This window comes from Cupressus sempervirens, chromosome 11 (assembly GCF_028749045.1).
Source record: "Cupressus sempervirens isolate cs-2001-9-10 chromosome 11, ASM2874904v1, whole genome shotgun sequence".
Classification (NCBI taxonomy): Eukaryota; Viridiplantae; Streptophyta; class Pinopsida; order Cupressales; family Cupressaceae; genus Cupressus; species Cupressus sempervirens.
Window position 1 is genome coordinate 200,164,109 of NC_143128.1, and position 13,432 is coordinate 200,177,540.

Sequence of the window (13,432 nt, forward strand, 5' to 3'; positions counted from 1 at the left end):
ATCCCCCCTCCACCATCTTTGCAACCCAAAACAACCTACCATATCCCCCCTTCATCCGCTAAATCCATTTTGGGCCCCTATGTCCCAAAATCTACCATCCTCCATCCTCCTATCAGCCATCATAAAAATCCTATTCCATCCATTCCTATGCAAGATCAACAAAGGCACATATCAGGGCACATCATCCATCATCATCCCCCTACATGCTCTTTCATATCCTCTCCATCTCACAAAGCTTCTCCTAACCATCTTCCCAAAGCTTACCACAACAATATAAATGCCAACTTCAAAATGCATAAAGCTAAAAATCCACATCCTAGGCAATCATATGTCTATTCTAAAAGACATACTCCAAAAAGGAAAAATCCAATCAAAGAATGCAAAATAATGCAAATGCCTATGAAAAGAAAAACCAAAACCATGTGGATCCCAAAGAAAAAAGTTGAAACCCAATGCATAATGGCATCCACCATTGCTAATCCCCCATCTCGTGACTCATGTCTCCCATCTCTTAACTCCATCTTGGGTGCCTATATCCCCAAGCACGCTTCCACAAATCCTCCATCACACTCGCATCTACCATATATCCCCCATATGCTCTTTTCACACCCATTCCAACATGTGCCAATGTTGCTCTTGCAAGCATCCCCATCTCATGCTCCTTTCCAGCATTTTCATCCCTCCATCTCCTACCATCAATCCCATCTAATCTGATCTATTGCATAAATCACACATCCGGTGTACCAACAACTAGCAACAAAATTGAACATTCCAACAGCCAGTGAAAAATCCCAAAAAAGCCAAAATAGCTAAAGAAAGCCAAAATCATTCCAGCTAAGTCCAAAGTCAAAAAGTCAAAAAAGAAAAGAAAAATAAAGTGTCCACTGGTGAAAACTTGGCAATTCAAGCACCTTGGACAAGTACCATGATGAAAACTTGGCAAACAAGCATCATGCGTAATCCTGCCATCCCCAGCTTAGGCTATCACCCTCATGCTTTTGGTCATTTCTTGACATCCAACTCCATCTTCCAATCTATCCACCTATCCTCCATCCTCCAGCTTCCATCTCACACCATCCACTAATCTTATGCAGCTTCAGCCAATCATATCAGCTATCATCCATCTCCCTAGCCCCTTTAGCTTTTTCCATCCTAGCTTCAATCCTATCACATCCATCATAAGACCTCCTTTCGCATGTTATCTTATGATTGGGGGCACTATATTCCTTGGAGATCTTGTCTTGTCCATCCTCCCTTGTCATTGGTATCTAGCTCTAGGCTATCCTCATGCTAACCCAATGTCATCTCTTTATATCCATCATAATCCTAGCTATCTACCATCCTATCCAGCCATCTCATCCTGCTCCTCTAGCTATCCTTGGTCACAAAATCTCTCATCATCATTGGATGCATCCTACCAAATCCATATCTTTCACTATCACCCCACCCTTAGCTTTCGCATCTTGCACAACATTGAACCATTCCACTATCCTATCATCCTGAGCTTTAGCCCACTTGTAAATATCTTGGTCTGTCAGCTTGTACATCCTCTTTAGCTTAGTACCATTGTATCTATCTAGCTTTCGTGCCAGTCCCTCCTTGATCAACATCTTGCACACATTGCACAACCCTTGGTTAGCTATTCCAATGCATCCTTTAGCTAGATCTCCTGTCACCAAAGTGTTATCCTTCTTAGTTCAGCTTGCCAGATGCATCACTCATCCAAATCCACCAGCTTAGGTGCTCTCTGATAGGTCCTTGCAGGATATAGCTTTCCTCATGTCTGATCTTGGTTCGTTAGTACCTCGTCCTACCCATCTCATTGGCAAACGGTTCTCTTTTGGATTTTTGCTTTCTTTTGATTTAGAATCTTCCCTTTTGGGTCTTGAGGTATCTTTTCCAAACAATCTCCTTGTTCCCTCCTCAAGGTTGCCATGATCTTCCATATCATGGTATACTGTGAATGGGGCAATAAGAGCGTAAGGTCTTGATCATGTCTTTTGCTTGTTTTCTTTTTTGCTTGTGGGTTACCCAGTGTCAGTTCCACACTGTTTCCTCCGAGTTTCATGTGTGATGTTGGAGCAATCCTTGTGTGTTTGTTATGAGTCAGTCTATCATTCCTTTGGATGGTTGGTGACACGGCCTTGATGTTCTTGGTAACCTTGGCAATTAACCAACAGTCCTATAGAAAATCTAGTGCTCAACTACATGGTGGTACTTCTCTTTGAAGTATCCCCCCTGCTCAAAAAGCTTCAATGGTTTTCCTTCATCTCAATTATCCCCCATCCATATCCAACATCCGTCTCTCCTACCCCAGCTTATGCATCAATATCTCTTTGAATCACTCCTCACCTTTAGCTTTAGGGATCCACAATCCTAGTCTTAGGGATCCACCAATCCAATCAATCCACCAAACCTCATCTTTCGAGATCCACGATCCTAGTCCTAGGGATCTCCGAAACCCATCTTCCGCCAATCTGACTCTTTGAAATCTTGTTGCATCAGCTTTATAGTCCCCTCATCCATCTCCCCATCCTGGATTCCTTTTATAGTGCTCCACTCCTTCATCCTCTGCTATCCCTGAGATCTTAAGCTTGCTTCCTCTTGTGCCTCTGATTCTCCCTTTATCATTCTCCCGTAGTGAGAGTTTGAGCTTACTAAACCTCTTCTCTTAAGCCAATCTAAGTCTTCTTGCTCATCTCGAATTCTTGTACTTTTCAAGAAGTCATCGAGCCTCGCTTTCTCTCCCCGCCGCCTTCTTGAGGGGGCATCTTGCAGTCCATTCTCTCCTCTTTTGCTCTAGCCTTGGGCATCTTATTTTCTTATCTTTGATGCCATGCCACTTGTGGCATCACATCAAAGAGGGGCAAAATGTAGACACCTAAAAACCTTTAGAAAATAAAGTATTTTTATTTTCTGAAAAAGTCCTGATGACATCATCATTTATTAATTAATTAATTAATTAATTTTTATGCCATTAAATCCCTTTATCTTAATTAAAAATATTTAATTAAGGAATCCCTCCCAAAAATGTTTAAATCTTATTTAAACATTATTTCCTTATTTATTTATTATTTAATTAATAAATTGACCAAAAAACCCAAAATAAATAAAAAATTTATTTTTTGCCCAAAACTTGGCCAATTTCCTTAAGACCACTAACCTCTTTCAAAATCTTCTAATCCTTCTTTAATTTTGATTAAAGGCTAATCCCATCATTTCCTACCCCTAATCCCAACTCAAAATATTTAATTAAGATTAAATATTAATCCTAATGTTTATTAAAAAAGTTTTAATAAATATCTCCTCAAACTAAACCCTTGAAATAAATAAAACTTTATTTATTTTCTAAAAATATAATTTATCCTCATCCTAATAAGTTCTAGACTCTTCTAGAAAGTCTTCATCCTTATCCTAGGAAATTCTAGATTATTCTAGAAAGTCTTTATCCTCATCCAAAGTCTAGACTCTTCTAGAAGATGTCTTTAAACCTAATCCTAATCCCCTCCTAACCTTGTCACATTTCTTAAAAATGAGTTAAGACTTACTAACCCAAGCCAAAGTTAACAAATATCTCCTCCTTCACCCACCCTTATTAAATGCCATCCACTTGCCTATCTCTAAGCTAATCCTAAACCATCCTAATCCATCCTCTAATCAGTTGCACAATCCTAAGCAAGCTTAAAACCTTCCTAATCAAGCCCAAGTCGAAATTGCTCTCATCTACCTCAAAATATCTCAACCATAAAACTTTATGAAGTCCACTAGGCCATAAATGACTCTTCCAAGCTCTTTTATTGCTCTTACAAGTCATTATGAGGGTCTTTATGAAGATTTTATCCCTTGAGCCTCCTTTGTTGACTCATCCTTCCCCTTTCCTCCATCCTCTCACCATGTGACATGTGTCACTCCTTGATTGGCTGTAAGAAAGCACAATCCATGTGCTCTCCTCTCATGCAATCTGAGCCCTCCATGAGCTTTTTTCCATCCTTTCATCTTAGCCCTCAATCCCTCAAGCCTCTTGCCTATAAATTGGATCCTTCCCCTTTGCAAAATAACACAATCCATGAAGTAAAGTCATAATGCCATTTTGAGAAGCCATTTTACATCAAGACCATACACTCACACCCAAATTCCAACTCCATTTGAAGCCCTTTTTGAAGCATAAGCTTGAGCATACATCCTATCTATTTAGACAAAGCTACTCAACAAGAGAGCTTCTCATTGAGAGAGCCCATTAATGGCTCATATTCTCAATTGAGAGTTCATCTTAGTCTATCTTGAAGTTTATGAATTTTGTTTAGTTTGTAGAAGCTTTATTTAAATTTGGTTTCTATTAGCATACTAACATTGCTCATATACAGAACCAATCAATTTTCCTTTGCCATCCAGTAATCTTGCTTTTCCATGCATAAATTCTACTTTGAATCCATTATTGAGTAGCTATGCCACACTCAGAAAATTATGCTTTAGTCCTTCTACCCAATATGCATAATCACATACAAGTTCCTTGGTTAGTGAGTTTCTTCTTTTTCCTCTTATACAACAAGGTTCATTGTTACCAAATCTTACACTACCACCATCATAGTCTTCAAAGTATTCAAACTTAGTTTTATCACCAGTCATGTGATGAGAACAACCACTATCTATGATCCATGTATCATTTTTACTCATATAAGAAATGAGTGCCATTTCCTCATCATTATCAAACTTGTCTTTCACAACAATGTAGACAATTTCATCTTCTTCTTCATCATCAAAATCATTAGAATCTTTAGCCATAAAACATGTTTTCTTACCTTTATCCTTGAATGATTTGAAGTCTTTCTTGCCATTGTACTTGTGACCTTTCTTCTCATCTTTGTTCTACTTATTTGGGCACCTAGCAGCAATATGTCCAATTTCTTCACAAGAGAAACAGATTAGAGGAACCTTACCTTTGTATTTCACTTTGCCTCTTGAATATTTTCTTGCTAGTAGAGTTTCAACCACCTCAAGATCACTGTATGAAATTTTTTCTGATTCTTCATTACTATCTGATTGTGGATCCTTCATCTTTTTCCCTTTTTCTTTGAGTGAAATCTTGACTTCAAATGTTGATTCAATGTTCTTGGCAGTTGGAACATAATTGTCATAGTTGTCTAGCTCAAATGCAGTCAATATTCCAACTATGGCCTCTAAATTTATTTTATGATTTGCCTCACATCTCTTTTCTTGAATTGCAGAGAATCTCATTGCATAAATAGGAAGTAGAGTTCTAAGAACTTTACTTATAACTGTCTCCTCACTGATATCTCCTCCAGATGCTTTGATTGCACTAACACATGCTTTAACTATTTCAACATACTTTGCAATGTTTTCATCCTCTCTCATCCTCATTTGATCAAATTTCCCTCTCAAACTTTATACTTTGGCTCTTCTCACATTATCATCTCCTCCATAGATTTCTTTCAGCTTGTTCCACATTTCAAAGGTAGTTTTGCAATCCTTGATGTCATCAAATTCTTCATAACTCAGAGCGGATGCTATATCTATCATCATGTCATTGTGAGTCTTCTTTTCAGCAATATCATTGATAGATAATGTACCAGAAGGTTCCTCATATTTTTCATCAAGGTACTTCAACCCTATATCACCAATAGAAGCCAGATGAAGCCTCATCAATCCTTGCCATGCTGAGAAGTTGTCCCTGTTGAGTCTTGGAATTTCTCTTTTGTAAGACATCTTGATCTTTAGCTTAGATCCTTGAAATATTTTCCTGTAAGCACCAATAGCTCTGATACCAGTTGTTGGGATTAAAGATAGAGTAACTGAGAGGGGGGGTGGATCAGTTACTAATAAAAATTAATCCACAGATCCCTTAGATGTCTTAAAGATCTAGTTATTGTTGCTACTTGGTAAACAAATGCTATAACTTGGTAAATTAAATTATTACTTATCTTCAAGCATTCATGCATGTAAATGAAAACAAAGTGAACACAAGAGACACCAAATTTAACATGGAAACCCAATATGGGAAAAACCACCAAGTAACTAGTCACCAATTTTTCACTCTTCTAAAGTGAGCCCTATTAGGAGCCAACCTTGTTAAAGGTTACAATACACACTATTAGGTGTGACCCTGTTAGAGGATTTAATCACCTTTTTAGGAGTGGCCTTGCTAGAGGTCTTTAGAATAATTCAACTAAACTGTCACCTTGTTAGGGGATTTACAAAATGGCTATTAAACCAACTCTATTAAGAGATTTGGAATCACTGCTACAATGGTTAGAAAGCAACAATGAATAAAATTGAACAAGATGCAACTGAATTTGCTGATTACAGGTCTCTGTTTTGCTTCATTAGATCCTTCTTGATCAAATATGGCTCTGCTGCTCCTCAATGGTCTCTGATCATCCTTCAAATTTTCTTCCACAATAATCAGTCCTCATATCTCATTAATTCCACACTTACATCTTACACACACTTTGAAATCACAACTTGACCTCTTACTTATACCATTCAAATTGTTAAGTTGGCTCATTCACATGTTACATTTACCAATAAACCATACATCAGTCGGCTACAGATATTACTCTAAACAAATAAACGTTATTTCATAAAATAGTGAAATCCTTTACGGGCCGACCTTGCTCGGTAGATACTGCTTTTAGAAATTTCTTGAGTTAATGTGCTTGACTCAGTTAACATTGCAATATCCTTAAAATCCTTTGGCTACCGAGTTTTCTCGATGAGAATTGAATCCCTCGGTAAGAACTATTTCTTCCAAATTACCTTTGATGACCGAGTGAACTTGGTAAAAACTGTTTCTTCCAAATTACCTTTGATGACCGAGTGAACTCGGTAAGAACTGTTTCTTCCAAATTACCTTTGATGACTGAGTGAAATCAGTAAGAACTATATCTGTCACATTTTCTTTGATTACTGAGTGAGCTCGATAAGAACTAAATTTCTTTGATTACCTCGAAAGCTCGATAATCAAGTGTCTACTCGATAGACATTGCAAACTATCTTTACTTACCTTTTGGGCTCGGTAGACACTATTTATTGCCTTGCTGACCTTTGGAGCTTGGTAGACATTTTCCTTTGCCTTGCTGACCTTCTGAGCTCGGTAGACACTATCTAATGACTGATATGAAATTTATGTGACATCAAAGACAACACATAATTGAACAATTGTATCCAACACTTGATTTCATAATTCTTTGTATATGGCTTCAACCTAGAAGGCTTCACATCTGAGCATGTTTGGATTTCTTTTATGAAACATAATAGATTACATTAGTATTGTTGTGTAGAATCTAGTCTTTGGTTCTATTTTATTTTTTTAATTTGTATTTTTCTTTCATGCACAACTCTAAGAAGGGGATATTCATAGGTTTAATTTGGACTCATTCCTCTTGAATTTGTCGGTCCTTGCATCAATGCCTTGAGTCAAAGAAGAAATTTTTTGATAGAGATGAGAGTTGAGGTACTTGGTTTTGATGACTTGAAACACTTGTATGAGACTGATCTTGATTTTGTAGAACCTTGAAGAGCTTGTAAGGGGAAAATTGTGATTGATTATTTCATTCAAGAAGATATGTTATTTAAGGGAATTCAATTATTCATACCTTATGAGAGATAATATTATGAAGGAGAAACATAGTGGTGGACTTGCTAGACATTTTGGGATTGATAAAACAATAAAACAAATTTTAGATAGATACTTTTGGCCATAGATTTATAAGGATGTTCATAGAATGGTTAGATATTGGGGAATTTGTCAAACAACAAAAGGAACTGATCATAATTTGAAATTGTATTCACCATTGCATGTACTTGATAAGCCTTGGGAAGATATCACTATGCATTTTGTTCTTGGATTATCTAGAACTTGAAGAGGTAATGATTCCATTATGGTGGTAGTTGATAGATTTTTAAAGATGGCTCATTTCATGCCTTGTAAGAAAATATCTGATGCATCACATGTAGTTGAGTTATTCTTCAAGGAAGTGGTAAGATTGCATGGATTTCCTAAGATTATTGTTTTGATAGAGATACTAAGTTTACAAGTTATTTTTGGAAGATACTTTAGAAGAAGTTGAATACATAATTGAAGTTTAGTTCCACATTTCACCCTTAGACAAATGGATGAACTAGAGTTGTGAATATAAGCTTGGGTAATTTGTTGAGATGTTTGATTGGAGATAAGCTTTCTAAGTGGGATTTAGTTTTGGTACAAGAAGAGTTTTCATATAATAATTCTGTAAATAGGAGCACTAAGAAGACACCATTTGAGATTGTTAGTAGATTTCATCCTAAGGGAGCCAAAAAATTGAGATATTTTCCTACTGAGACAAGAAGAAGTGTTGAAGCTGAGGATTTTTTATTTTTCATGAGAGCTTTACATGATCAAGTAAAAGAAAATTTGGAGGACAATAATCTAAAATATAAATATAGAGAAGATAAAAGGAAGAGACAATTATTTTGAATTTGAAGATGTGGTTATGATTCAATTGAAGAATAATAGACTTCTAGTTGGTACCTACACCAAACTAAAAATGAAGAAGTTTGGTCATTGTAAGATTATGAAGAAATTTGACAGTGGAAACACTAATGAAGTGGGATTGCCAGAAGACATGGATATTTCACCCATATTCATTATTGCAAATATCTTTGAGTACTTTCAATTAGATGATGAGTTGGAAGATAACCAAGATTATCCTAAGAAGACAAAAGATAATATTGAGGGGATCCTAAATAGAAAAATAAGAAAAAGTATCAAAGGAAAGGATAACATGGAATATCTAGTGCAGTGGAAGGAAAAACCAGTTGAAGATAGTTTATGGATTACACAAAATAAGTTGAATCTCTATGATTCAAGTTAGAATATAAGGAATGTGTGATGTGGACCTCAATTCATTATCAACCCCAGGTGTCTAATGTAAGATCATCTTGGTTCTTGGAGCAATCATGTATCAATGAAAAAAAATTCTTATTTCCTGTAACAATTTTCCATTCATGAAGTATCATTGTTACTTTTGGTTTCATGTTGTGTGCAGTCAACAGTTAAAACATGAACCCATAAAAAATTTCACCACTCATCCATCTCATGCATTCAATAGATAAACTTCAAATAATATGTAAGGCACATACATCTAAATCATGTAAACAAATAAGCAATCACACATTTGAAACCTCATATTATTACCCAAAAACCCTCAAAAGAGAAGGTAAAACTGGGGTGGGGATAACACCCAAAATTCTTTACTACTGCAGTAATAAAGTGTAGGCAATTAAGGTTACAATGGTTTGACGATGAAACATGATCTTCCCTATTAAAGGCTTACAAGGTCTATTAAGTCCCACCTTGTTAGAGGATTTCAACACCTATTAAAAGTCTATCTGGCTAAAGAAATTCAATTAATTACTACTCTGCGTAGGCGATTTAATTAAATCACCTATTAGGATGTTTCAGCATAGATCTTGTGATTAGCTCTAGTTGCCTGATTAAAGATCAAGTTTGTATAGTATCCTTCTTGATCCTCTCTAATCTGGTGTGTTAATGTTGTATCCTCTATCCTTTGTTCTTCTCAAACTAATTCTGCAATTCACTCTCTATAACTTCTAAGTCTCCATGAATGCTCTATTTTTTGCATGCAAGCTTCTCTATACTTCTCCTTCAATTCCTTACATGCTCATTATGAAGTTTAGGATTTTTTCCTCCTTAAGAAGACTAGAAGACTTAGGGTTAGGTATGAATGTATGGCTAAGATTCATCCTTTTTGTTCTTAATCCTTCCCTTTTTCTAATTGGTTGCATGTAATGGCATGAGAATCTGCATACAGATTCATCCTTATCTTCAAAAGATCATATTCAATCCTTGGTTGGTTGAAAAATGGTTTACATAGTTGTTTGTGTAATCAGAAACAAATATGTCTAAAATGTGATGCTCGACACTTGAAGTTACTGATGCTCGACACATACTGTAATTTTGTTTCTGACTCAGCACCTAAACTACTTGGCATCTACTATTTTCTCAATACTAAAATCACTTGGCATGTATTGTCTACTGGACACATGAGTGACTCGGCACTCATTGCAACTCAAAATAGTCTTGTATTTACATATCATACTCAACATGTATTACTAGTTCAACATGATCTTAGTGAATGACTTAAGTGTGTTGGCACTCAATTGTCAAAACCAATATGAGATCAACAATCTCCCCCTTTGACATGAGTGTCAAAAATGCTTAACTTTACATAATCAATCTAACCTTTTTGAGTATAATATATTCACAACTCAGCTTATATCAAAAACTTCAAGATTTTCAAAATTTTATAATAGAATATATACCTCTAAATTTATAACTCCCCCTGAGTTAATCTGCCTAATCTATATCAATTTTTTTTTATAACTCCCCTTGAGTTAATGTGCATGATCTGTATCAAAAATCTTCTCTCCATTTTGAGTAGATTTGTCTCTTGCTAATACTTTTTGTCTTCAATGTGTTGATACTCTTTATTTGATATGCTCTATTGTTCTTTGTTCTATTTTTCTCCCCCTTTGATTTATTTTGTTTATCTCCCCCTTTTTATTCACTTGTATCTCCTCCTTTCTATTATTTTATCATCTCCCCCTTGCTTATTTATCTCCCCCTTTTTTGACACTAATGTCGAAGGGTCTATACATTGATGGTGTATTTGTACAAAAATATTTTTGGACCTCCATGATTATTTTCAAAGCAACATCCCAATTTTCACATGCAATATCCAATGACTTTATTTGGATTGCTAACTCTGCTATAAGGTGAACTAGTCCATCTGATGTAGAAAGATTAGAATCTTTCTTCAATAATGTTTCTACAAATCCTAGTTCTTTATGGAGTATCTCCATATGGGGGGTAAGGGAGGCTTGGATATTAATCAACTTGGCCCTTATAATAGCCTCTTCTACTATTAATACAGCTAGTTCACTCTATGATTGAAGCAATGAATGAAAATTTTTCTCACTCTGAGCTAGTTTTTGAGGTAGTTGCACACCTAAAACTTTTAAATTTTTCTCCAGACTCAAAATTCTATGGTTTGTTTCTTGTGTGAAGAGTGTGGGATCACAGAGTTTGGTGTACAATGAGAAAATGTTCTCAAGTACCTTCTTCACTTTCTCAATTTTTGTAGCCAATTCAACTTGTGTCAGCGCTATGTCACCAGATATCTTTTCATTTACTTTTCCTTGAAATTTCCTTTTAGACTATTTCAAAAGTTTTGCGTTAGTGTCCTGGTCTTCATTGTTCACCTTTTCCACAATTTCTGATAACTATTCCAATAGTGGCTTTGATTCTTCAGATGTTTGCAAGTTGAATGAATCTAGGAAGATGTCTTTGATTTCTTGTAATGCTTGCCTCTGTCTATACTCCTTTCTAAGTATTTCTTAATTTTTCTTCTTTTCCAAGGCTTGTTGCATTATGCCTATCTGTTCTAATGTTATGGTTGCATAATCATATTTAGGTATCACTAGTTCTTCATCTAGAGTTACATCTCCATAGTGAATTACCTTAGCAACCTTGGAGGAAGTTGAACCTGGTGCTAAGATTTGCAATGGTATAGCTTTAGTGCTTGACTCCTAAAGGAATTTTATAGGAGTGACAAATGTTAGTAATGTTACCAATGCTTGAGCGGCCTTGTGTTCCTTCTCCTTTGGTATGTCCTTAATTGATTTAGATCTATTATGATCAATTATAATAATTTGACTTGCAACTTGTGTTTGTGCTATAGGTACAAAAGTGTCTTTCTATCCTATTTTCTCTATTGTGGTTTCCTTTCCTCTTTTCTTGTAGTCTGTTGAAGTTCAACCAAATCAACTTTATCAGTTGTGTCAAACTTTGTGGATGTGTCTACTAATGTTTGTGTTAAAGGTTGAGCATTAGTAGCTGAAGGGATGGTAGAAGGTGGTTCTTGTGTGTTCAACTTATCCCTTGTAATGTTAGCTACTACCTTTTGAAGTTCATCAACACTGACCAATACTAGATTCTCACACAATCTAGCTTATAGTGTGGATTGGTCAAGAATCTTCTTGAGATCTTCTATAGTTAAAGGATTGATGTTTTGAGCTGAATTATCAGGAACATCCTTAATAGTTATAGTTTTTGTAGGTATGCTTATGTCATATGGAGGGCTCATGCTAGGCATTTGTGTGTCTTGCACACTCTATTCTTCCTACTACTCTTCAAGTGTAGCAATGCCATCTTTTTCTTTTTGTGTCTCCTCCATAGTAGTATCCTTTTTTGCATCTTCTTCCTCCTTATCATTGTTGTCATCATTATTATTTCTTCCCTTAAAGGGATCTTCTTCTCCTTCTTAAATAGTTGTCAATCCATAGATCAATTTCCACATTTGTGTGGATTTGTTTACAAAATCTTCAATATTATTTTGCAGAATGCTAAATGCCCAGTATTTGGGTGCAAACCTTTCACCATATTGCTTGTTTGCTTTGACAACTTGTCCTTTTGTCAATTCTAGCATCACTTGGGCTAGTGTGGATTCTCTAATTTTTTTCTCCAGGTTTAAACAATATTATACAAATCCTTAGCCATTGTATTATCTAATTCAAGTGGAGTGTTCCTAAATTTAGACATCATTGCATATATGTGTAATCAATATCCACAAGAAAACATATGTCATTGTAGTATTGTTCTAGTAAGGAGACAAGTATCCTCAACCTCTACTTCATAGACTTCTTGAAGTCTTCAAAATAGCTTGTCATAACTATTTCAAAGTTCTCACCCATCTACTCAATATATTCATTGATTTGCATAGCCATTGATCTATTGGTCTTCCAACCTATTTTGCGAAAGGATGGGAATTCATTCTGTACATAGTAAAATATGCACACAAGTATTGATCCAAATTTACATTGTACACTTTTTGTCTTCCTAATGGCACCTAGCTTTTCATTTATCTATTGTAAGTGAAGTTCTACAAGATTAGAAGCATGATCTTTCTTGAAAATTTTATAACCAACATCGACTACAATGCAGGGCACACTATTTTACCTGCTTGACTGATAGAATTTATGAGAAATAACTCTAACAACAAACTCAAGTAGAGGATCAATGATGGTATTGTTGCTCCACTTTTCAAAATATACCAATTTTGCAAAGTGGAAAATAAACTAATGTCATGTTTTGTCAAAATCGGGTCAATAGGTCTTTCCTCTTTAGGTGCTAAGTTTCTTCATCGGGTTTTCATATTTTCCCTTCTCCCGTGTCACATATAGCCTGGGTGGGTATTTCTTGATTGTCATAACTCTTAAGGGTAGTTTAGAGCCATACTTGATGGAGATTCTAGAATTGTGCTATATCATTTGACTTTCTTGTAGCTCATTAGATTTGGAGATAGAGAAAATTGAATTGGCAGAAAATCAAGTTCTGGCTTCTCCTCGGTGGGTT